The sequence below is a fragment of the Sciurus vulgaris genome (assembly GCF_902686455.1).
Source record: "Sciurus vulgaris genome assembly, chromosome: 6".
Classification (NCBI taxonomy): Eukaryota; Metazoa; Chordata; class Mammalia; order Rodentia; family Sciuridae; genus Sciurus; species Sciurus vulgaris.
The window spans coordinates 165529069-165553404 of NC_136466.1; the positions used below are offsets into that span (position 1 = coordinate 165529069).

At 43.5% G+C, this 24336-nt stretch overlaps 1 protein-coding gene across 3 annotated transcripts in view; it reads left to right on the forward strand.

Moving 5' to 3' along the window:
• SEMA5A (semaphorin 5A) overlaps nucleotides 1-24336 on the forward strand; it is a 447525-nt gene that overhangs the window by 234492 nt on the left and 188697 nt on the right. The window lies entirely within an intron of this gene.

Sequence of the window (24336 nt, forward strand, 5' to 3'; positions counted from 1 at the left end):
ATTAAGAGGTGGAAAATGAAGAAAAATGTGTGAATCCCAGAAGATAAAAGAGAAGCGGCGATGCACAGGGCAGGCACCTGTGGACCAGTCTACTGTGGTTTCAGGAGCTAGGGGGAGGCGGGTGCAGAGTTCTTTTCAGGAAAACAATACAGACTGCCCAAGGAGCTTGCATGTACTTGGAGAAAACGGAGATGGAGGCTGACAACTGAGCCCAAATTAGTAGTAACCACATGAAAAGGAAACAAACAAGAGATGACTATTAACTTTAGGCACACCAAAAAAATGTTTTGCAAAAAACAACAACAACAAAAAAATGTAGTCATATTTTATGGCCCATCTGGGAATGAGATGTGCATTATTGCATTATTTTAAGTGTGTAACCACTGCATGTACAAGCAGAATCAATACAGGTCAATATTCAGAACCTTGAGAGAGGGAAAATGTGTCTGTGCTGATGTGGAGAAGGGTGTGACTGAATAGGAGCCCGAAAATAATGTTGCTAAGTGCGCAAATCAAGACACAATTGAAGGACCATATTGCATGGAAATTTGAAGAAGAAATACTAAGAAAAGAAAAAAATCAACAAGAGACAGAAAGTTCTTTCTTTGAACAAATCGTATATGGGTTACAACAGAGCAGATTCACTTTATTCTAAGTCCTGTAGATTTCTTTATAAAGCAAGTGCAGGGTTAACTTTAACTGTGGTAACAACAAAGATGAAAGCGTATTCATGAAGCTTGAAAGTCTGACCAGAGGGAAGCAGAGACAGTGATCGGGAAAGAACACAGTCACAGAAAGTGGAGATATGGTATTTCATACACACTTCTTCCAAACTTATGAAAAAGGAAAATGTGGTGTATATGCACAATGCAGTTTTGATCAGCCATAAAGAAGAAGGAAATGATGGCATTTGCTAGAAAATGGTTGAAACTGGAGAACATCATGGTAAGTGAAATAATCCAGACTCAGAATGTTGAGGGTCAAATGTTATGTAGAAGTGAAAGGGGGGTGGGGAGAGAGAGAGAGAGAAAGAGGGAGAGGGAGGGGGAGGGAAGGGGGCAGGAGATTCAAAAAGGGATCTTAAGAAAATATAAGGGAGCCCAACAGAGCAGAGGGGATGGAGAGGGAGGAAGAAGTCAGGGCATTGATAGTACTGGGGAGTGAAGTCTACCTGCCATGTCCATATCACAGTGAATCCCATTCACGTATAAACAATTATAATGTAGTAATGAAAACGACGATAATAGAAGGGAGATCAGTGGAAGATGGCAAGTGGGTCAGGGTGGGAGGAAGGTCCTAGGGAATGAGATAGATCTAATTATGTTATGTGCATGTATAAATATGGCACAATGCATCCCACTTACATGTAATTATAATGCACCCATAAAATTTTAAAAATGAGGAAGGAAATTAGAGGGTAGTATAAAGATAGCTAAACCAGAAAAAAAAAAAAGATATTTTTACACAAATCATGAGGTTCCCAACTGGAAAATAGTTAATTTTATGAAACCTATTTTTATCAGTAAAAAATATAGGAATGCAATTAGAAATTCTACTGGGAAAACAAAGCTGAATATACCAGGGAAAGCAGACATATCAGAAGATTTTGTCCCAAATATAAAATGCACAGGGAGGATTTTGATCAACTGTAGGAGTATAGGAAACCAAAACCACAAATTGATATGGAGTACAAAGATTCCAGTATTTATTTATTTTTAATTTTTTATTTATTCTAATTAGTTATACATGACAGTAGAATGCATTTATGCATTTTGATAAATCATACATAAATGGAGTATAATTTCTCATTTTTCTGATTGTACATTGATAATGATTGTAGGGTCACATTGGTCATAGGGTCATATAAGTACATGAAGTAATGATGTCTGTTTCATTATACTACCCTTCCTATCCCCATACCTCTTCCCTCCCTTCACTCCCCTCTACCTAATATAAAGTAACTCTATTCTTCCTTATTCCTTACCCCATTGTTAATTAGCATCCACATATCAGAGAAAACATTCACCCTTTGGGTTTGACTTATTTTGCTTAGCATGATATTCTCCAACTCCATCAACTTACCAGCAAATGCCATAATTTCATTCTTCTTTAAAGCTGAGCAATATTCCATCATATAAGTAGGTGTATAATATATATATCACATTTTCTTTATCCGTTCGTCTGTTGAAGGACACCTAGGTTGGTTCCATATTTTAGCTATTGTGAGTTGAGCTGCTATAAACATTGATGTGACTGCATCACCGTAGTATGCTGACTTTAAGTCCTCGGGGTATAAACCAAGGAGTGGGATAACTGGGTCAAATGGTTCCACTTCAAGTTTTCTTGAGGAATCTCCATCATACATTGCTGGTGAGAATGCAAAATGGTTTATCTAGTATTTATTTGTGTGCAATCTCTTAGGTTTTAATACAATCCATGATATAATCAATTTTCAATGGTGCCTATTTTATTTTTTCCAAACAAGTTATTTGTCTCTCATAAATGGGATGTTTTGCTTGAGAAATGCTCATCTTTGTCTTCTGTATCTTTTTGAGAATTATGCTACAACCAAGCTTTTTAAACTTTGGTTTTTTTTTCAAAATATGTTATATAAGATTTGTTAAACATTGTACTTTTCAAAGATTGCTTTGTGTGTGTGTGTGTGTGTGTGTGTGTGTGTGTGTGTGTGTGTGCTGGAGACCGAACCCAGAGTCTTGTGCTTGCAAGACAAGCACTTTACCAACTGAGCTATCTCCCCGGCCTAAAAGATTGCTTTTATTAAATACTGGATCTACGTTTTGTTACCTGAAACCATCAATATGTGCTATGAAGAGATATGATTAAGAGTAGACAACATCCTTAATAACTCAGTCCTCTACATGTTTCAAACTTCTTTTTAACTTTTTTCTTTTTTCTTAAGCTTTCTGTTGAGATCCCCACTTTTTACGAGTTGACATGTATGATGAAGAACTATGAAGTCAGGGAGTTCCTTCAATTTGATCACAAGTTCTCTTTTTAAGTTTAATTTAATGTTTGAAATAAATAGTGGTTTAGATTGTCCTTTTTATACTTTACTGTAATTTTCCAAATTATCTGCCATAGAGTTATATATGCACGTGCATATCAACGCATAATTTAAAGAGACTCGTGGGAGAAAAATGCAGCTTTAGGTCTTTCTGCACTGCTTTAGCATTTGTGCCGGGGTCTCTTCCTCAGCTTCAGATCCCAGGAGTCAGGGGAGTGCTGGACACCTGGACACAGCCTTCTCACTGTGGATGCAGTCCCCTGCTGTGCTGGCCTGGGGACAGCAGATTTCTAAACCTTGCAGCTGGGGATTCTGCCACATTTCTGAAGGTCCGGCTTTGTCTAGATGGATCAGGACCGTGTCCCGGCAGCTCTATTGCCTCTGCTCTGAGACCGCTCCCTGAGCATCACGGGCATCTGCCCTGGGTAACCTGCGAATGCTCGGGGTTCAGGGAACATGAGAACCGAAAGAGTGGAAAGGATACACGCCTTTCACCACTGTCTGCTTCTTGCCCCTCAGTGAAGGTGAAGCAGCCATGGGTTTAGAGGACAGAGCTGCAGGGAGCCCAGGAGCGCCCTGTGAGGGCCTCCCCTGCCCTGCTTGCCTCTTTCCTCTTGGAGCTCCCGGGACCTCCCGTCTGTGCCCGGCACACCTGACTGTGATCTGGCGTGGTGGAGAAAACCCGCCCTCTAGGAAACACCCACACCCTCGTCCCGCCCCCGAACCTGTGCAAGTGGCCTCACATGACACAGATGTGATTAAGTTGGGGCTCTTGGGATGGGAAGAGGACCCTGGATTGTCTGGGCGTCCTCTGAGTTCAATCCCAAGGGTCTTTGTAAGAGACGGGCAGAGGGAGATTACATACGTCAGAAGGCTTATCGGTTCACCTTGCGGGCGCCGGGGACTCGAACCCAGGTCCGTGCACACGCTGGGCGAGCACTCTACTGGATAAGCTATCTGCCCAACATACGTCAGAAGGAATGGCCACATGAAGGCAGCAGAGATGGTGGACCTGACCGTGAGGCCCGAGTGCTGTGCCACAGCTGAGGAATTCTGGCTGCCTCCAGAAGCTAGGAAAGCAAGGGATGGATCCCCCTAGAGCATCCCAAGGGAACGTTACTCTCCTGATACCTTGGGTTTGTCCCAGAGGTGCTGATTTCTGGTCTGCCCTCTAAAATCATGGCACTTATTACAGCAGCTGCAGTAAACTAATACACACACCTTCTGCTCCTCATTTCTTTCAGGTGGGCACATGACCCAGCAAGCCTGCCCTTAGTACAGCTCTCTCCTGCTGCACTACAACACTGAGTTAGTGGCCTTAATAATGATGCAGTGCCCCCCAAGAGAACCAGGCCCATCTCTGTTTTTGCAATCATCAGCTTAGACTACATGCAGTCATTTTGTCACCGTGGAGAGCCTATAGAGGAAAAAGGTCCAACAGAGGCCACTGTGTGTAGGATTGGCACCATAGCATTCTTGTGACATATTCTGAATTCTCTGGACTTGTCTGTGCTTGAATATTATTCTCTCCACTTGTGCCTTTCAGTTATAACATATTTAAAAACTTTAAGTTTTGATTTATGCTAAATGGGATTAAAGTTTTAATCACTTGCCAGAAAGTGAGTCCTATAGGCTTAGATAATTTTGCTTCTATCTGCTGGTCACATAAAAACTTCTTAGGACAGATTTTTGTGGCACTGTACTTTTAATTTGAGTCTCCTGATATTTATTAATAAACAACCTAAAATTTGTTGTCTCTTGAGAGAAGAAGCTGTCTTTAGCATGTTGGGTCTAATGCATATACAAAGCATAACTTACCTTTGTTGAAAGTAAACATTATCATTGGCTGAATGAATCCTTTAGCTCATGAGCAACACATTTGGCTTCTAAGTACAGTTTTCAAAAAGTTCATTTGAAAGGTATATTTATATCAATCTCTTCTGGCCATTTGCAAGAGTGTGAGTTAAGTCAGTGTTTATTATCTATTAGGCAATGTATTAGTTTCCTAGTGCTGCTATAACAAATCACCACATGTTTAGTGGTTTAAAACCATGGAAACCTACTCCCTCACAGTTTTGGATGCTGAAAGTCTGAAATTGAGGTGTTGGCAGGGTCACACTCCGGTGGAAGATTCTGGGGATCTCTCATTGCCTTTCCGGGCTTATGATTCCCATCTCTCCTTCCATCCTCACATGGCCTTCTCTGTGTGTTCAGGTTTCTCGAGTTTCTCTGGCATTATCCTTATAAGGATATTCATAATTGCATTTAGGATCCACCAGATGAAATCATGATGATCTCATCTGGAGATACTTCAATTAGCACATTTGCAAAGATCCTTTCTTCAAATAAGGCTGCATTACCAGGCTTTAAATAGGTGTATCATTCAGCCCAGTGCAGATAGTATTCTTGGGAGTCATTAGAAGCAGATCTTCCTGGGTTTATGCCTCTTTGTTTGGAAGAGGTCTGTATTAGTTTTATGTTGGACCAAAATATCCTTCAAGAACAACTTAGAAGAGAATAAATTTATTTTGGCATTAAAGTTTCAGAAGTTTAGTTTATGGTTGGCCGAGTCCATTGCCCTGGGTCTGAGGTGAGGCAGAACAACATGGCAGAGGAGTGTGGTGGGAGGAAGCTGCTCAGCTCAGAATGGGAGGGGAAGGGGTCATAGGGAAGGTGCACCCTTCCCAGGCAAGGTCCCTGTGGGTGACTCCCCTCCTCTAGCCACACCCACCTGCCTACAGTTATCACCCAGTTGGTTCATTCAAACTAAGATGAACTGAGTACTCAGACCACAGCTCTCACAGTCCTGTGACTTTGCGTCTGCATATACCTGTGCTAACACAGGGGCTTTTCAGGGGCCCCTCACATCCCAACCATAGCAAGCTCCTGCCTACGTGTGGTGACATGAGAATTCTTTGTGTTATAGCTGTAAGTTTCTTGTTTTCTTTCTTTCTTCTTTTTCTTTTTTAATGATTCCCCTTCATCTCTGTCTCAGGGATTCTTACCCTCAGCACTGTGAACATTTAGACCAGACAATTCCCTGTCGTGGGCTCTCCTTGGCAGATAGCATGTAGGACAGAGGCAGCAGCATCCATGACCCCCACTCACTTGATGCCAGTGGTGACCACCCATTCCCGTGATGAGACCAAACACGTCTCCAGACATCGCCAAATGTCCTCTGCAGTAAAGACAGCCCAGGAGCAGAAAACAGAATGTCCCCATACCTGGCATAGCCTGGGTGATGTTTTCTGGAGGAGAGGTGGAGACCAGAGAGTCAGGGGACTAGAGGACGCAGGGGGGGCATGTGTAAATTCTACCTTTCCTGTACTTGCAGTGGGAGGGTTGGATTTTCTCTGGAGGGACAGTTGGAATGTGGAGCATGGGCGGGTCTGCAACCATGGCCCCTTTCCTCCCGCTGTACCTAGGCTTACCTGAAGGTCCATGACACCCACAAGCTCCTTGTCGCAGTTGATATCAGAGGGACCTGAAACATGACTCCTTGAGCGTGAGGGGACCCCACTGCACTGGCCCTGCTTCATGACAGGGGCTATGCAGTGTCCCCAAGGCCCCGAGGCAGGTGCAGGGGACAGCATCAGGCATGCCTGTGGAAGGGAGAGGTGAGAGGTAGATGCCTTTTCCTTTGTGTTCACACATGGACGGGTCATTCCTGTGCTGGAGAATGTCTCCAGGCAGCGGCACAGGGCACTTCTGGGTGTCCTCCAAGCTGGCCCTCAAGAATTCTCCTTTTGAAGTCTTGCTGCATTGGGGCATCCATCGTCCCACTGCCTGGGACGGAAGCAGCATGGAGCATGGCCGCCATTGGCAGCAGCATACTTGGCACTGCCAAGTTATTCCCGTGGACATTCTTTGACTTTTTATGGTTTCAGGTGAGAGTGCAGAGTAAGATGTCATACATTTTGGCCTTCTTCCCAAAACCTGCTCAAATGACAGGTGTTTGCAAATTACGAAAGTCTGCCTGCAGCCACGCTTAAAGGATGCTTATTGTCCACACGTGAGCCCAGGCCTGCCCATGTCACCTCGGGTCACTGGTGCAACTCTTCTGCCAACTCCTCCTCATCGACCCACCCTACTCCACTGGCCAGCCTTCAGCCTTCAGCTGATGAGATGGTAGGTCAGCTCTGAGAGGATTCCCAGGCAAGCGGACAAGACAGGCACTCAGCAATCACCCCAACCTGCTTGCCGGCTGGGAGTTTGTCTGATCTGCAACTGCATGCAAACCCCCCTGCTGCATCTGCACTTGCTATTTCCCCTGCTCAGACCCAACACCTTCCTTCTGTGCTCTGCTTCCTTCTGTACACCAGCTCCTTGCAGGTATTTTTTTTTAATTGGTTCCCTTGATGCCTGGCTGTTGCTTCCTCGACTCCCCTGCCCCCGTTCATCTGTTTCTCTCCACCTCCACAGTATTGAACCAGATGGAGAGATGATCTCCAAGGAACCTTTTAGCTCTAAAATGTTGAGATTGCATGGCCAGTTGCTATGGATGCCCCTTCCTCTGAACTGTTGAGCTCACCATCAATGCTTAATTAATATTGAGGGCACAGCAAATCTGACTCATTGTGTGCTGTTCATGGATGGTTGACTCTGGGCTTGCTTTATCAAGCCTGTCCAAATGACCAGCTGGCTGGATTCCACACTCCTAGAAGCTCCATAAGGGATGTATTTACCCAACCTGATGGCTTCCATTCTACAGGGAGCACAGGAGGAACCTGCGAGGGTTCACCACTAAAATATTATGGTAATGATATTTGAAAATCATTCCACAATGAGGTCCTGTTTAAGCCTTTGAATACCATCCTCCTTTACTGAAGATGTCACCCTGTATATTTTTAAAGCGGCTAAAATGTCAGCAATTACCACTCACATATTGAAAAGAACCTTAATCTGTAGATGTTTTCCTTCAATTTCTGTTTAAAATTCTATGTCAGAGAATGGTCTTCACATTTAATATTCTTAAAAATTGAATCAATCAGTGCAGCACTAGAATATTAACCTATGTAAAAGTTTTTGATTTATACGTTTTTATTTGGGGAAAAACTGTTCAAATACTTAACAGATAAAAACAGATTGGGCCGTGGTTCTTTTATGCTACCCACCTGCATTAGTTCCCTAGACCTGTGGTAATAACAAGAAACTTGGTGGCTCAAAACAATAGAAATCCTTAATATCACAGCCCTGGAGGCCAGAAACCTGGTCAGGTCTTGCCAAGACCATGTTGTGCCTTGAGGCTGTGGGGGCCGGGCCTTCCTGCCTCTCCCAGCTCCAGGTGGTTGCCACTGTTGGCATCCCCGGTGCTTCTTGGCTCGTACCCCATCGCTGTAGTCACATGGCTGTCTCATCCCTGTGTCCTCACATCACCTTCCCTCTGTGTTTATCTGATTTCATGTCCATATTTCCCCATTTCTTAAGAATTCTGGTCATGTTCTCTTAGTCCCACCCTAATGCCCTCATTTAACTTAATTACTTCTATAAAACTTATTTCCAACTGAGGTCACACTTGGGGGTGCTGGGGGATAGGACCTCAGCATGCTCTTGTGGGGTGGCACAATTTAACCCATAGCATGATGAATTTTAATGAACATGTGTGGCATTTTGATCAGTTGAGCTTACAGCAATACATTCTTCCATCCTGTGTGTATGAGTGTGTGTGTTACGTAGTTCATTGAGGCTGCTGTAGGGAAATGCATTAGTTTGGGTAACTTATAAATGACAGGAATTTTCTTCTCACTTTCACAGGCTGGGAAGTCCAAGATGAAGGTGGATTTAGTGTCTGGTGAGGGTCCACTTCCTGGGTCACAGATGATGCTTTCTTGCTGTGTTCTCAAAGGTGTGAGGGGTGAGGGGGCTCTCTCGAGCCTCTTTTATCAGGGAAATGCTGTTCACGAGGGCTGCATCTTTACAACTCAGTTTCCTCCCAGAGGCCCTCTCTCCTGATGCTGTCACTTGGAGGCTAAGACTTCAGCATGTCAATTTATGGGGACACACTCACATAGACCTTACCATTGTGTGTGTGCTCGCAAGTGTAACTGGCCCCTTCGTGGAATATTTGAGTCCGTGGTATAGAACTTAGGAAAAAGCATGATACCTTTTAGTTGATACATTTAGCTGCTACTGGAGTTTTCCAAGGTAACCACCACACATTATCTTCTGTCCTCTTCCCACCTCTCTTGTTTTTGTGTAAAGGAACTTAAGAGACGTGGTGGTCTTCTCTGAGCTTCACCCGCACTTCGACCCCTTCCCCACCATGCATCTCAGTGGCCTTCTCCTGAAGGAGCTCATGGAGCTTCTGCTGAACCCACTCAATCAGTCACAGCTGCCTCAGGACAGTGCTGCCACATCATTTTTTCTGTTAATCATGTGGTTTGGAGTATCGTGTCTTAGACATAAGAAACAGTGTCTCTCCCTCCCCTTATCTCTTTACTATACCTACTGCTATTAGTGCCATACAAATCCTGAAATTAACAATCATGAAATATTACAGAAGGCATTCTTTTCATTAACTAATTTTGATATTTAAAAATCATAAGGCAGCAAACATCATTACTCCATGTACATGTATGATTACACAAACAGTGTGAGTCTACATCATGTACAACCAGAGAAATGAAAAGTTGTACCCCATTTGTGCACAATGAATCAAATCAAATCAAATTAAAAATATCACAAGGCATTACTCCTGAATCAGATTGCTTTCTCAGTGATGTTGTATATTTATATTTGGTCCAAGACTTTAGAAAATGAAAATTCCCCTTTGTAATCAGATCATAGGAACATATAGCCAAACCGAGCTCGATTATAAAGGAAAATATATAATTAAAAAGCATTTAAGCGTTATAAAATCTGAGCAAGCCCATAATAAGACTGTGCCCTGTGACAGTGGAGAATAACACAGCCGTGAGTGTGAGGAGACGAGGAATGTACAGTTGTGAATCACAGGTAACCACAATGTAAATGAGTCAGAAAAGATCTGTCGTGTGTTTACCTTGGCATGTCGAGATCTTACCTTCTGACTTTTAATTAGTCTTACAGGTATGAATGAAGGTATGGTTTTAAAATCAGGTGCTTTTTAAAGGCAATCAGAATTAAAACAGCCCTTACCATCTTGAAGCATAAATGGAACAAATTTACATAACCTTAAAACTCATTGCTCATGGTCAAGGTCATAGGTAGGATTTATACCAAAAGATTCATGAATCAGGAATAGTAAACTTGAGAGAATAGCATATGCTTCAAATAAATTGGAAAAGAGCAGAAACAAATGACTCAAGTTTAACAACACTGTCTACTGTGCATGGCATGTTCAATAAATCAATTGCTAGTGAAACTATCTGAAGTCTTACTGTGGCATTGTTAACTTGCTTTAAATTTCAGTTAATTTTTTAAAAATTTAATTAGGCCATAAGTCAAGATTTTGACCCCTTATTATAATTTTTTTTTCATAGCATTACAAATGGAAGTGAAAAGACATCAATTGTTAAGAGATTGATTGTTAAGAGGTTCATTTGTGGAAAGAACAATTTTTCAAGTAGAATGCAGAGACCTTCCCACTTTCATAGAAAAGTTGTTGCAGAGTTACCGATGATGTCCCCTCAGACACATGCAGCTTCCTGCTAGAAGGGCGCAGCATGAGCCGTTCACCCTCGGCTGTTTGAAGAAGAATTGGTCTTCCACCAGGTGTGGCCTAATCTCAGCTTGTCGCAGCTATTTAAATAGAGTCAACAGAGTTGGAGGTTGGTTGGTCAACCTCAAAGACAAGATCACTCTATAAATGGATGTACAGATTACAATTTAATTATATATTTTATACACTAATAACCTTTTTCCTGATCCTTTAAAATCTTTGGTGTTTTTAGACTGCACTCCTTTCCTTGGGTGGGGCTCAGTGCCCTATTTTCTTACCCCAGCTACATACCTTCTTTTTAATTTGCATGGCAGCCTTTCTGCATTTAAGTCTTTAATTGAACTCACTTAAATATCCTTTAGATAAGTTATCATTTGTAACAGGGTTGCTACTGGCGTAATGGAGACAAACCATCTTTTCTACACTAATATGGGCCATTAGAACAATGACTTCCACCCAGATTTTCCAGGTACATGAAATAAAACACTCGGAAGATACTGGACCATAAGAAGAGGTTAAATTTGCCTGAATTCTGCATATATAATGTGGGTGATAGCTAATCCTGAGACATTATATACCCGGCTGCATGCTAAGAGTGGTCCAACCTTAATGATTTGGTCTCATCAGGGCTCCTATTGAAAGGCATTGTCTTTATCCTGATTTTGCACTTGAGGAAAACCTGTCTGTGCTGCGCATCTCTAGCCTCTCTATTATGGTTAGATCTCAGGCTACCTAGCTCCAGTCCTCGGGCTCTTAACTTACTACCATACTACGGAGGAGCAGGATGGGGGCTGGCAGGGAATCCTCCTCTGCCCTCCTCACGCTTCAACTGTCCTCTCCCCCTTAACTCCATCTATTCCCCTAAACCCTTATCAAATTCTACCAAACCTCGGAACCAACATTCAGTGTGAATGATTTTGTTTCCCGTTTCTTTTTGTTCACTTAGTTCTGAAAATCAGACAGAGTTTGCAAGCTAGAAATCCCAGACTCACAAAGGGAAATTTATTTCCCTACACTGCCTCTTCCAGTAGAATTGGTAGTACAAATTGTAGTGAGGACATGAGGCTTAGCGCCTTTTGAACATAGCCATCCTGGAATTTGTGGATCATCAGATTCACCACAATAAACTTGTAAGAGTGGAAATTCCCAAATCCTTTTCATGCCTACTGAATAGGGCTTTGGGGTGCTGGGACTCCCCATTGTGGACACAAGCCCTGGGGATCAGTGGAGATGCTGGTGTCAGTGTCCTGAGTGGAATGGTCCAGAGCATGGACTGGGAACGTTGTGTGTAGTCACAGGAGTCCTGCAGGGTAATACGGGGGCTGGGCTTAGTGGGGGATGGAATGTTCTTAGGCCTCGGTGGCCTTGAGTGAGGCACGTAGCTAAGCTGTCCTGTGGGGGTGTGAATGGGCAGTGTGGAAGGCTGGGGAGGGAGGGAGAGAGCAGGAGAGAGGGAAGGAGGGAGAGATAATGAATGATAGAACCAGGCAGGTCCGGGGAAAGGGCTAGACTTGGCTGTCGGAAGCCACTTCTGCCCTGGGACTCAGTGTGAGGAGGAGTGGGCTGTCTGCTCTGTCACTGTGTCCAGGAGTCCAGGCTTCCTGCACAAAGCAGTGGCAGGTGTGGTGTTTGGGTTCTAAGAAGTTGAGGGGGACCAGGGCTCAGTGAATTTGGAAGAGACTTTTGCCGAGGTATAAAGGCAGCACTGAGTACTCAGACACTTCCGGTGGGGAGTGTGACACAGTAGGCATTAGCACAAAGGTATATGACACAATTCTTGGGCCACAAACAGGCCAGGAGGAGTCCAGGAGGGAACAGAAGGAGCTGAGTTCCCATGTCCGTCTCCTGGTGTCCGGCAGTCATGACTCCGAGCCCATGGTGAGGGTCCCCTGCCCTGGTTTTGATAGTTTTGCTTGGGGATGGGGTGTGTGTCATGAATGTGCAGCCACAAAGCAGTGCAGGGGCTTCCCTCCAGGCTTCACGCCTCTGAGGACTCAAGACACCTCTCAGTCTCAGGCTCTGGGTGGTGGCAGTTGAGCTGAGCTGTGCAGAAATGTGTGAGGAGCCCCTGCCTTGCAGACACAGGGTGTAAAGCCAGGGTGTTCTTTCAGAGACAGCAGGAAGAGTTGCAGATCATCCATGGCTTATGTCATCCGAGCTTCTGCTCCCATGTCATTCCCGGTCTCTCCATTCCCTCCAATTGAAGGATTAATTAAAATCCACTGAGTTTTCAACCCACTTGTACCACTGTTGGCAGAGGGATTCCTACCCCCACAGCAAGGTCAAGTACAATTGATATTGCAATAAAGGAATCAGTTTCTCACCATTACTTCTCCTTGTGTTAGTAATACAGCTGGCTAGTGTTGCCACCAACCACATTCATCTTTTTATTGATTGATTGATTGATTTTTTGCAAATAATTTGCAACATCCCCTCCAGCCAGACCTAAATATCATTGCTAATTTGTTTTAACCATTTCTCATTCTAAATACTGGATGTAGGGCTAAGCTAGGCCCATAGCAGATTAATAATTGATCTAAATAAGTCCTGACTTGGGAGAAGAAAGAACAGTGGGAAAAAAAGATATTAGATGATCAAATAGCACAAGAGAGGTCAATAGGACAAAAAACCATATAAATGCATTCTGATATAAACTGAGATCAAGAACATTAAATTTATTACTATTGCCAAAAAGCAGCAATTACTGTTTATCCATGCAGTGATTGTAAGAGCTGTAAAGTTGAAAACTACATGTTCAAAAGTCCAAGTTTGTGTTTCTCCTATGATAACTTTCTCTTGCACTTTAAAATGAGAAAAAAATTTTGTTTTTCATCTGTCCCTGGGGGAGGAGATGGAATAGATGGTTTCTTAAATCTTTAAGAAGTAAAAGACATTTAATGGAGACATTTTCTCAGAAGAAAGCAATTACCTGGATTGCTTTGAGTCTTTCATTTCAAGTATTCAAGAAATTAGGAATTATGAGATAAATCATATTGACAAATAAATAGCTGGTACTGGTGACATGCCATGCAATCCACCAAGATAGTGGAAGACCTGAGAGATCGTAGAAGCCTCTGTCCTAGTTGACAGGATAAGATTTATGCATCTGAAAAATTAAGAATGGTAGTGCTGGCGCTCCCCTGGGCGCTCTGTGATTAATTGCCAGTGTGTGATTAGAAGGCTGCTGCAGGGGCTCAGAGCAGGAGGGAGGACCATAGGCAGAGCCACAAGCAGGGCCAGGCTGGGTGGGGCTCAGTGACTTTCTGCATCCTGGGCACTGCTGGTATTTGCGGCCAGATCACTCTGCATTGGGGGGATGCCCTGTGCATTGTAGAATATTTGGCAGCATCTCTGGCCTCTCCCTGCTGGATGCCAGCAGCACCCCCACATGCACTTAGGACAACCAAAGAGGTCTCCAGGTTGCTCTATAGGTTCCTGGAGGTGAGACTGGCCCTGGTTGAGAGGCACTGATCTACACCCACAGTACTTGCTTTTCCTTTTCAATTACCCCCGTAATTCAAACATCTGAATACTCTTTACCTTGTCCAGGAACTGAGTGTATGTTGTCAAATATTCTTGTCCATTTTTCTTGAATATGGCACCATGAAAACTGATAGTTCAAATGAAGAAAGAGTCCTAGAGTAGTTAATATTTCTTTAAATTCCCTTCATTTTATAAACTTCAATTGTTTTATAAACAATCTATCTGCCTTTCCATTTGTAAATTCTGTATTGACAACTAGAGACACAGAGACAGTCAAGAAGCAAGCCTAGGAATCTGATCTCTGAATTTCCACTGCTGCTACTTACTGTGTGTGTGGCATTGGACAATTAAACTATAGAATCACATTTATTTTACAATAGCTTCAATTTTATCTCTATGTCATCTTTTTGAAATAGATATTTTAGAATTAGAATATACATGTGTACATGCACAGTTGTTTGTATATGTGATATGTTAACTGTTATCCTATAATATACAATCAGAAAAATGAGAGATTACACTCTATTAATGTATGACTTATCAAAAGGCACAAATGCATTCTACTGTCATGTATAACTCATTAGAACAAATAAAAATTTTAAAAAAAGAAATACACACTGGGAGTAAACACTTGAGTCTCACTGACGAGGGTTCGGGGCACAGCATTTGGGGCACCCCGCAATAGTCCTCATGTTGTCTCCAGTGAGCTGCGCGATGGATGGAACTATATCACTCGACTAGGAGTCTCTTTCTCAGTAAAAATGACACTTAATTAAAAAAAATCTTTTAGATTAAAACACTTTTGCCTTTGTTTAGAGGAGATTAAAATGCTCAGGTGCTTTTTGTTTGTTTTGATTCCCCCAAATACTTCTTCAAATGCCACTTGATATGCGTTAGATCTGGTCTAGTGTGTGTGTTCACCACTGCCAGGCTCAGCTCGGCCAAGACCACCTTTATGTGCCACCTACTTCCTTATGCCCCGGTGTGTGGCTAGTTTGTTTTTATTTACTATTAAAGAATGACTTGCCCTTAGGCTTGCCCTAGCTGTGGAAAGTGAGTATCACTCCCGAGGCTGTGTCCACTTGGAGATGGAAACACCGTTGAAGATAGCCTCCCATTTACGTTCCCTTATTTATCATCCTTGAAGGGAAGTCTCAGCCTGCTGGGTGTTTCTCCTGTCTTTCTTGGTACCCTCTCCTGCTCTCCATGGGAAGCCTGAGTTCTCCTGCCTCAGGTGGCCAGCAGAACTGGCCAGTGGAGAAGGCTCAGAGCATCCCCCGGAGAGAGGAGGTGAGGCCGGGGTTATGATCTGTCCACCTCCTGCACTCTCCACCTGCCCCACAGACTGAGACTAACCCAGGCCCTGGCTCAGTTCCTTACAGGATCAGATGCAGCCTGCTCCACTGCATGACTCTCTCGTGGCCCCAGTCTCCTCCACGTGTCCCTGGTGACCACCAGAGATGCTTGTTTCCTTCCTACCCACCTCTATCTTTGTTTGCAGTCCTCTTGTTAAACCTTCTTCAAATTATCTTATGTAATAGTGTCCCATATTTCCCCTTACTATTCTGTAAATACACTTTAAGGTTTTCCCCAGTTCTGCAAGTATTTTTAATTTATTTTAGACTGTAGCATATGTTATATGTCCCTATTAAATTTTGTTTTACAACACTTGCTGTATTAGCGTAAGACACCATTAGAAAGTTGATAAAATTTCTTTCCAAAGGATAGAATTTTTAAAGGTGTGTAAGTTATAAATCTTTACAATAGATGAAATTATAAAACTTCGATATTTAAGTTATTTAAATGTAATTAGGAAAAACTTCTAGTTATATTCCTCTAAAAATAATTACAGTTGGCAAAGAAAGATGCTGGGTTGTAAGAATCACATATGTTATTGTTTGGATCTGAAATGGGCCCCAATAGATAGACTGTATTCTTTCTTGTTAAGGTTCAGAGGTAGAATTTTTAGAAAATGATTGCATCATGAGATTAACTTCTTGGCTGTATTAATCCATTTGATGTATTAATCATTTGAGTGGATTATACTGGGTGATAATGCAGACAGGTGGGGCGTGGCTGGAGGAAGCAGGTAGCTGGGGGTGCATCCTCGGGGACTATATCTTGTGCCTGACGCCTCTTTCTCTCTCTACTTCCTGGCTCCCATGCATTGAGCTTTCCTCTGCCATGTCTTTGAAGCTGCCACGATTCTTCTTTCTTGGAGCGAGCCAGCCATAGATCGACTTCTTTGAAATTGCCGTCAAAAATAAATCTTTCCTTCTGTAAGGTGTCGGTCGGGTACTTTGGTCACAGCAGTGAAAAGCTTACTAACACAGATATGTAAAAAAACCTGATTAAATGTTTGTTCTGTTTGAATTAAATACTATTTACTGTGCTATATACTTCCTAAGATCAGGATTTGATGTGGTTGTTGACACCAAAACCACTTAATTGATATTTAATTAAACTCTTGTGAGTGTTGATTTAGAAAGGTATTTTGCAAACTGTGCTTGTGCCTCCATTCATACTAAAATGCATATCTGTGGTTGTCTTGTGCATGTGAGTGTGTTATGCATGTGTGCACGTTTGCCACTATCTTTTCCTGAAGTGCAGGTGGATGAGGAGGTGGAGAATGAGGTAACCATTAGTTCCTGGTCTTCTGTACTGTGTCCATCAGTGGTCACATGCCACATCCCTCATTGTACTGGGAACATGTTTAAAAAAAAAAATCACTGAGCCGTACTTAACCAATCATGTTTGTGTGAATTACAATTAATATAAGATGTTGTGTTTAAAGTCCAAAGAATCAAGTGGGCCTGGTGCAGGAGGAGCCTGGCCCAAGATGGGGGCTCTCAGTAGTCTGTCAAGTAAGTCATGATTCCCTTTCACAACTGTCTGGCTTTGCTTTAGGTGTTTAGTGAGACGATTTTGCCATTGATCAGTATTCATATGCTTCATTATAAAAATTCAGTGTGTGTGTGCATGGTTGTATAAGGAAGGGAGGGATGAAACATGAATGATAAAAACAGATTAGGAACGTCTTGTTTGGACTGGAGGTATGGGTTAACTCTCCAAATCTCATCCAGCCGTCTCTGCCCGGGAAAGGGGACTGTGGTAACATACGTTTGGGGGCCACCCCTGGGAGTGCCTCCTTGGCCGTGAGCTTCATGAGCTTTGAAGAGGGCCCTATGTGCTTGCTGTGTTGCCCACGGCAGCACAAGGCAAGCCAGTGTCAGGGGACAAGTGAATATTGCTGACCTTATTGAGACTACCAGGAGGTGGAAGAAAGGGTAGGGACAGGTATCAGAGTCTGCAGAAAATAAACCATCAGTAAATGCTGGGACAATAATCATTTCATGAAAGGAAATTTTTTATAAGATATCACGGCTTTGAGATTGTAATGGTCTGCAATTCTGTCTTTATCAGGTTGAGGTAACCCCCTATCTGTAATAAGCCTGGTATGTGGATGGACTCAGGCTAGTAAGAACTCTCTCTGGCATTTCTTTTCCGTATAATATTAAAGGTGGAATCACAACTCTTGACCTTGGCATTTATTTGCTCAAGATGGTGACACAAGTCTTAGCATTTTGTGAAACAGACGAACAACACTTAGTGCAGCTCTTCAGTGGGTCAGGTCTCAGTTTCTCTGGCCGCGTGGGTTGTTTTTGTCAGTGTTTCTTTTGCTCCCTGTGAGCAGCCCCGGCAGATGGCCCCGGTGAGGACACTACAGCAGGACAGCTGTGCGGTCCAGGTCTTCTCCCTCCCATCCAGTGCTCTTCACCTGTGCTGCTGCAACCCTCCTCGGAGCATCAGAAGGCACTCCTGCCTGCACCTGGCAGAAGGGCTTGCAGAGAGATTTGTTAGGCATCCAGAAACAGCTGCTCTGGAAATGTGCTAGCTGGTTTTTTGTTTGGCCTGGTGAAGAACTGAGCCCAGCGGCCTTTGAGTCCCAGGACCCCTGACTTCCACGGGGCAACTCTGCTGGAGTGATGAACGTTTTATTTGCTTGCTAATGTGCTGGCAGGTTGAAGAGACTCTCCTTGAGGCCCTGTCTCTTCGGGGAGGAAGAACTCTCATCACTGGGGGCCTTTCAGGATGATGCCAGAAGCTGTTGTATGGCTGGTTCACGGCCCACTCCCTGAAATGTGGGGTCTCCAGAACAAGGAAGGGGCCATGCTGGCAGCATGCCTGGGTCATTTGCAGCTCCCTACCCGGCGCCACTGAGTTAGGGCCATTACATCACGAACTGCAGGCATATTGTGGGCAGCAGTATTTTCTAACAAGAAATGTGAGAATTGCTTTCTAGAATAGAAAGCATCCTAGATAGCATTTGGCAGGAGGAAGAGGCTATGGAATCATGTCTAAGTGCTTTTGACCAAGGGAGGGTACTTGGAAAGTGTTGGAGGCGTGAGGAATTTAGCACACAACTGCAGATGTTTCTTCCTCCCTTCCTCTCCTTTGGTGTTATTATTAGAGTGGAAGGATGTGAGAGTTGTCTTGCTGGGCGCTCTGCCCCAGACTGGCAGGGTGGATCTGGCCAAGGGGAGCCCTTCCTGTGCCATCATCACGTTTCCGGAGCAGGGGCCTGGCCTTCCCTCCCCCACTACGAGAATAGAACTGTAATTGGAGCATTGTGTGGCGGATTGGCACAAGGAGAGCTGCTTGTTCAAGTTGACCCTCTTTGTACTGGTAGGCTCCTTCTGGCTGGAAACTGTGAGAACAAATAAGGAGGCTGTTCCTCGTCTTCTGCAAAAGCCCCCAAGGTCTGCACGGGCCCAGTCTGTCGGGTCTGATTTTCTCTAACTTTCACCCCAAGAAAGCGTTCTTGAGCCAGAAAGTAAAGGGGGAAAAATCCCATCACTGACGATTGTTAAAAATAATTGATAAATAGTGTGGACTTTGAATCAGCCCAATCTGTTATAAAAAAGGAATGGAAGTAATTATATTCTTGTCTTTCTTTCTTCACCGGCTCATTGTTAACTCCCGAATGGTCACTTTCTCTCCATAATTCATTCAGGATGTGTCGACGCTGATAATTTTCAGGCAGGCAAATCTGGGTTTGAGTTTACATTATGAAAATGAAGGTCTTTTGCTTTCCCCTGTCACTGTTAGTTTCTTTCAGAATTCAATATCAGCTACTGTTTTATAGTCTACTGTGCCAGATATTCATTACAATGTGCCTTTATTGAATCGGGAGAATAAATTTGGAACAGACAAAATCATTATATATGCATAATGTGTCGGCGGGGGTGGGAGGGACCATGGAACATGCGTGCTGAGGTGCCTGGTAATAAGTTCCACGTAGCCCGTCTCTGTGTGATGTACTGTGGCCATGAAATTGAGGTAATGTTTGACCAGTCTTTGAGACTGGAAAGGGGCAGTGGGGATCAGTTGGGAGTGGCCACTGGGGAGAAGTGGACATGCCTGCATTTTGCGCAGGTTCTGTCCAACAGGGAGCATCTGGGGGACAGTGTTCAAACTTGCCTATGTTAGGGGATTTGATTAGAGATAGAGGCAGGTCCCTGCTAGCAGAACACCTTGTTTGACCGACACAGAGTGTGGTCCACAGAATTCTAAGATGGCCCAGGGTTCTGCCCCCTGGTGGACATACTGTGTAGTATCCCTCTCCTTAGTGTGAGCAGGATATAATGGGGTATCAGTTCCATGATTAGATACCTTTATATAATAAAGAAGTGGATTGTGCTGGTGTAATTAAAAACCCCAGCCTGTTGAGGGGGATGCTCCAGGGCACATTTGACCTAACCGTGTGAGTCTTCAGAATGGTTGTAGCAGGTCTTATCCTGTCGAGCTTTGAGTTTCAAACTTCCATGTTGCCAAGAGAGCCATATGGCAGCAGTCTCTAGCTCCAAAGAGCTTAGTCCTACCAAACAAGAACTTCACTTGGCCAATAACTACTGACTTTGGAAGTTGATCCTGAGCTTTAAACGAGATCTCAGTCCCAGGACGGTGGGAGAGGATCCAGCTATGCTACGCTGTTTGAACTTCTGATCCATGAGAACTGTGATGTACTCTGTAGGTGTATGTCTCAGTTCATGCAGTTTGTTGGATAGCAATAGACAACAAAAACCAGGAGTGCACTAGTTTCCTATTATTGCTGTGAAAAATCACTGCATACTTAGTGGCTTAAAAATGCAAACTTATCATTTTGGATGTCAGGAGTTTCAGCCTTGTGCTGAAATCAAGATGGTGGCTGGGCTGGTTCCTTCTGGAGAACGTAGAAGAGATCTGTACGCTTGTGTTTCCAGCTTGTAGTGGTTACCTATGTTCCATGACTCGTGGCCCTTCCAATTTCAAAGCCAGCAATTCATCATTCTGACTGCCTCTTCTTTATGTTGTTCTCTGGGGTTCTACTTCTCCTTTCTCCCTCTTCCACACATAAGAGCCTTTATAAGTACGTGGGAAATTTTACCATCTCAAAGTCAACATGTTAGCAAAAACATTCTACCTACAACCTCAACTCCCCGCAACATCTTTGCTCTGACTACCAAGAATTTGTTTGCTCTTGTTGTTGTTGTGGAATGTGGAGTTACAAATGTGTCATGATGGGTTTTAGAAAGAGCCTGCAGATGGCATTGGTGGGGACCTGGTGGGTGGTCCCTTTCTCAACCTGTAAGCTGTGACTTCTAGAAGGCAGATCATACCTAAGTGCCCTTATGACAGTAGAAATACTAATTTTTCCCCTAATTTTCCACCAACAGTATTAAATTTATAGAATTTGCTATAGATACACGTTGTGTGATGCTCATTTTCATTTTTGGCCCAAGGTTTCAGAGGGCTTAGTCCATGGCTAGCTGGATTCACTGTAGGAACATCATGGTGGAAGTGCATGGCAGAGGAGAGCTGCTTAGCTCATGACAGCTGGAAAGCAGAGTGGGAGGTGAAGAGGCCAGAGAGAAGAGAACTTTCCAGGACACACCCCTTTTTACTTACTCCTTACAGCTAGGTCTCACCTCCCAGTAGTCCATTCAGCTGTCAATGGATTAATCCACTTGATGGATTAACCCACTGATGATATCAGAGTCTTCCTGATCCAACCATTGCCTAAAAGCCCCACCTCTGTATTATCACTGGATTGGTGATCTTGTTTTCCAAATGTTAGCTTTTGGGGACATTCCAGATCCAGACCATTCCAGATTTAGAACTTAACAGATTAGTTCTAACTTCATGGTTTTCTAACCTTAGTGTCTTTCCATCATTACTATTTCTCTCTCTTTTTTTTTTCTTCTTTTTCTCCTTTCTCTGAATCTTTGTAATTTTATTCATATTTCATATTTTTCCAAGGTGTGTTTGGCAATAACCTTGCTTTTGGGAATGAAACTCAGTTGGTCTGGTTTTCAGTTATTGTCTAGTGTTAGAGTTGGAAGGAAGTGAGATGTGAACTGAGCATCCTCACTTTACTTAACAGGTTTCTGCATTCCATAGAGGTTAAGGAACGTGGCGACTGTCAATCAGCTGTCTTCTTCCTTGTCTGGGATGGCAGTTTATCTCCATTCCTCTTAATCAGGTTTCATGACTCTTACTTTATCCTGCACAGGGCTCTGGAAGTCCGTAAGCATCCACATGTTCCTCAATGTCAAGAACTCTGTCAAACAATAAATCATTAGATAATCAGTAAAATAGTAGGAAGTATATGACTTTGGGATTTAAATGCTCTGTACACTAGAGTTTCCCACCCTCAGCACAGCTGACACTGTGGTCTGCAGGAGTCTGTGTGTCGAGCTCATCATGTGCCACACAGCCTTCTTGGCCTCTGCCCACTAGGTGAAATGGTACCCACCCCTCCTTCCAGCTCCCTTGACCTAGACTTCCTCTAGTCCTACATAGCTGGGTATCCTCTGGAGGGCAAAATCACCAATGGCTAATGGTGGATATGAGAAGTTAAATTTTCATAACTCATTTTAGTAATTAACATAGTTTCTCTTCTATAAAATGGCAATAATAATGATATGTACCCAAGGGATGAATTGTGAGGATTAAACAAGACTTTCCAAGTTGTTTTATTGTGCCTGGACACTCTTGATGCCTGATAACTAGTATTACTAATGAAGAGTTCAATTAATGAAGAAATTGTTTACATTATATAAATACAAATACACATACACATGTAATTATTGATTTTTTTCAAAAAAATGTCAGTTTTGAGTAAGTGGAACAATATATCTAGGACTTGGAAGATGACAGATGAGCATTGCTCTCACGGTGGTTTACTCACTTTAGCAAGCTGGGTTTATGGGCAGACTAAAAGTCAGTTTGCCTTTTAAATTCTTACTTCTGTTAACTTTAGAGGTATCCAATGTGCAAACCTGCCAAAATCACTGAAGTCTTGAACATGTGCACTTATACAGAAGGTAGCTGGACTTGGAGTGTCATGTTCAGAAGGTGGTCCCCAATGTGTTTGGAGACTGGGACACCAGGGTGCAACAGGTGAGGGTTCTCTCTCACACGTCCTGGTGCCCTGAGGGCAGAGGCACTGTCCAGCCAAGTGGGCAAGAAGCATCAAGCCGAGTGAGTCTGGGCTGTGCAGGTGGCCTGCACCCTGGCCAAGTGCTGTTTCTGATGTGCTTTGTTTTCTCACTGGCGAGGATGGCATTGGCTCGTGGTCCTGAAGGCCCCTCTCCACTCCTGCTGTTCTGTAATTCATTGAACAGGATCAGTGGATGGTGTGCTGTCTGCAGTGCTTGGTGTGTTCATTAACAACTGAATTGAACCTGTGAGATTTGACCTATCAAGTACAGGAATACCTGGCTACAACAGGTATAAAGTGAAAACCAGACTACAGTTAGGGGCCCTTGGACTTGTTGGTATACAAAGCCCAGGTAGAAGCCTTGCTTTTGATGTGTACTATTTTCCCTATTCCTACATGGTCTTCCTCCAGAAAAGGATACACATGAAGGGAAGCTATTTCAAACTCCTGTGCCTTAGGCCTGTGTCAGTCCATACCACGGTACACTCACCCACTTCTATAAATGGCTAGATAGGTTTTGCTGTCTAAAAAGAAAAACCAAGGATGTGATGTAGCCTCTTATGTAACAAAACAGAAAACAAATATCCATAAAATGTTTACTGACAATATAGAAATTTTAAAAATATATATTCTTAGCTGGGAACCATTCAAAAATTGGCAATGGAGTGGATCTGATCCATAGGCCACAGGGTACAGTGAAGTCTGCCCAGTAGGTCTCGAGAATCTTATGGTTCACATTTGTCTATTTCTTTTTCTTTTCTGAGCAGAATTTACAGATGCATCAAAACTTCATATCCTTGCTCCTCTGGGAGACTCCAATGGGTGGGTCCCTTGCTCTGGTTGTTCACAGCAGGCAGCTCTGTGCAGCTCTCCGCAGGCTGAGAATGAGCTCAGAAGTGAGCACAGTGCTTCCAGGCAGCCATGACTTTGCTTTGCCATCAGTATCACTCACGACTTCCTTTTTGGCCTAGAGTCTAGAGAAAGTTGTTATTATTTCAGGTGGTCTTATGGAATCTTTCTGCTCAAGTTTTGGGTCATCCATTTCTGAAATTTTTCACCTCCATGTTGATTGGCAATATTATCGAGTTAGAGGTTTCAAAACCCAAGCTCAGGGTCAGTAATTCCTTTGGAACAGTTGAATAGTCCTGGCTGTGATTCAGGACAAGGAAAGATGAAAGCAAAATCAGCCAAGAGAAGAGGCACATGGGCAGAGTGTGTGGAAGCTAGGTAGGAACTCCCAGGGCTTCTGTGGAGCGTCAGAGATACTCCCAGCTCCTCCACCCACCAAGCGTGAGGATGTGCAGGTGTCTGCCAGAGGCGGTCGGTGCCTGGTGATTTGCTGGGAGCTGGTCACATAGGCACCTCTGCCTGGAAGATAATAAAATTCCAAGATCCGAATCCACAGAAACCGCCTTGCCTGCATTTTAGACAGTGACCCATCTTTAATAGAGAGTGGTGGGAAAATCTGAAATATGAGCTGCAGGCACCAACTGAAGACCAGCTTTGCAAGCAAGCCTTCCTAAGGAACACAGTAGTAGGCACACTCCACTGACTCCTCACTGTGCAGTTTACAGGTGATTAAAATTTATCCACAGAAGTTATTTAATAGCACTGGTTTCCTAAACCACACCTGATCCTGAATTTTTGTCCATGTAGATGTATCTATGTATATAGTTTTCAAAACTGTGTATGTAGAAATAGAGCATG